Genomic DNA, 2,258 nt, shown 5'->3' on the forward strand with positions numbered 1-2,258 from the left:
ATCTCAATTGGCTCCGTGGGTCTCAGAATCATTCACGCCGTAACACTGACAGACTAATACAGCCTCTGTTATAACTAAGCTTGCTGAGAGCATAACCTGATTTGTCTTGTTCGCAGTCATCCCAGAAAGTGCCTGTACTATTACTTAGCACCTGTACCGTTATTCATTTCGCTTGTATAAATGAACCTGAAAGCCTCTCAAGGGAAGAGAGTGTTGGGAGTGTTCAATCAAACCTGATGAGTAAATGAAACCATTTCACTAATTTTCAGAGTTCTGGGGGCGAGTACCGGCACGTAAAACGTATGCGGACTGATATGTCATAGCTCTTACTCTTCAGGCTGCATTAATATGCACTACGCGCTTTTAGCTCTCCGGACAAAGAGACTATTACTTCGCAGGTCCCTCAAGCGGGACTCAGAAGACCAAACAGAGATCCAGCCTTTCACAAGGACTGGTTTTTGCCCCTTTTGGCATCTTGGTACTTGTAGTTTTGTCCACTATATCTTTGCCCAAAAAACGAGAGCTGAGACCACAACTCCCATCACCCCAGAGCACTGGAGCCTTCAGAGCGCATCCTCCGGAGGGGGGCGCCGGCGCCATTGACTAACCTTCTGGCAGGAGGGCCCGCCTTCCTGAGCCCAGGCGCACCCATGATTGGTCAGCTGCCCCGCCTCTCACCGGAGTGGGCGACAGGTGAATGAAAGGGGGGCGTGTCGGTGCACGTAGCTCGGCGGCCGCGCGGCTGGAACCCACTGGAAGGTGAGAGCCAAGGAGCGGATTCAGGCTGTCGCTTTCATTGGCATGGGCAGAATTCTGGGCATCCTGGGAGGTCAACCCGGGCGGGGGTGCAGCGGGTTGGGAAGTCCCCTCTGGGTCGGCCTCCCTGGGACTTCCCGGCCCTGGCAACTCCCGGGACCCCCGCGGAGCGAACCCGCGCTGGATGACCAACCTTCAGCCTCTCCTCCAGCGTAGGGAGGGGCGCTGCGGCGGCAGATGCCTCCACTTTCCTGGCAGTGGGCTGTCCCCCGCGTGGTTCACCCAGGTGGTCGAGGCGCGGGCTGGCTGATTCCTGTGGTGCCAGGGATGGCCCGCCACAGCGATGATCACTTTGTCCGTGGAGGCCAGGGAGGGGCAAGGCCTTAGTTCCCCACTCTCGGGCCCCCAAGAGCGAGTCCAGTAACTGGTTCGGGTCATCTGGCTCCAGACTGGGCAAGAGTCCCTTGTTTTGGCGAGCAGTTTTAGCAGGTGAACCAAAGGTGCAGTTGACCCTGAAATTCTTTCTGTGGAAATGGAAACTTCTTCGTGCCGTTCCCTTACACTCCGTGCGCTGGGGAAAAGAGTGACTTTCCCAACCCTTCTCACTGTGTCCTAGAGGTTTGAGGAGTCGGGTGGGCATAGTGATTAAGGATGTCAACTCTGAAATCAAACCGATCTCAGTTCCAATCCGAGCTTGGGAGTGTTATCTGTAAATTTGAATCTTAATTTCCTCCTCTGAAAAAGAGGATGTAATGATTGTATCTATTGCATTGGGTTATTGTGAGGTTAAAATTAATTTTTGTAAAGTACTTTGTATAGTGCTTCGTGTAAATGCTAACAATTGATGAGCAGGTTTTCATTATTGTCGGGTCCGTGAACCTGGAAGAGTTGTCAGAGTCAGTGGGTGGAATTCAAGGCTGCTTTTGGTGCCTGAATGAAGACAATCCTGTGATCTAGCTAGGTAGGATTCTCTCAGGGGAATGTGGGAGTTTATTGCAGGTGGTCGTGTTGGTATCTGCCCTCCCCTGGAGGACAGCAATATACAATGCTAGGTTCATTTTTTCTATTTCTGATATCTTTCTCGTGTCAGGCATTGTATGTAGCCAGTAACTGTTGAATTGAATTGGAACAATGGGGAGGTTGGGAGGGTCCCTGCCAGAGTGTGGGTAACCGCACTTCTGAGGGCGTTATACCCTAAGAGCTTCTTTTCTAGGAGAAATGTCCCAGGGATGCAGAGGACCAAAGGCAAGTGAGGTTAATATGAATAAATATTTTCACATAATATGCCAAATGCAGTGTTGAGGGAAGAGATGCAGGAACGGGGCGGGGGTGGGTGGGTGGGGGATGAATCCCCCACCCACCCAGTGGGGACTCAAATCCTGCACCAAGAGAGGGAGTGAGGGTTCTTGTCTGTGCACAGGAAATAATTCAAGTGCACGCCAGAGTTAGAGACAAAAGGAAAGTTTATTTGAGAAGGAATGACACACCATAGATAATGGTCT

General features: G+C 51.6%; 1 protein-coding gene across 2 annotated transcripts in view; it reads left to right on the forward strand.

Moving 5' to 3' along the window:
- The first annotated feature begins 727 nt into the window (after nucleotides 1–727).
- The window catches only part of ZBTB8B (zinc finger and BTB domain containing 8B), a 29,729-nt gene continuing 28,198 nt past the window's right edge, over nucleotides 728–2,258 (forward strand). For both annotated transcript variants that reach the window (XM_011357855.2, XM_023529302.1), the window contains exon 1: nucleotides 728–759. The gene's annotated coding sequence lies outside the window, so the exon portion shown is untranslated. The remainder of the gene's footprint in view (nucleotides 760–2,258) is intronic.

This window comes from Pteropus vampyrus, unplaced genomic scaffold (assembly GCF_000151845.1).
Source record: "Pteropus vampyrus isolate Shadow unplaced genomic scaffold, Pvam_2.0 Scaffold36, whole genome shotgun sequence".
In the NCBI taxonomy this organism is placed as follows: Eukaryota; Metazoa; Chordata; class Mammalia; order Chiroptera; family Pteropodidae; genus Pteropus; species Pteropus vampyrus.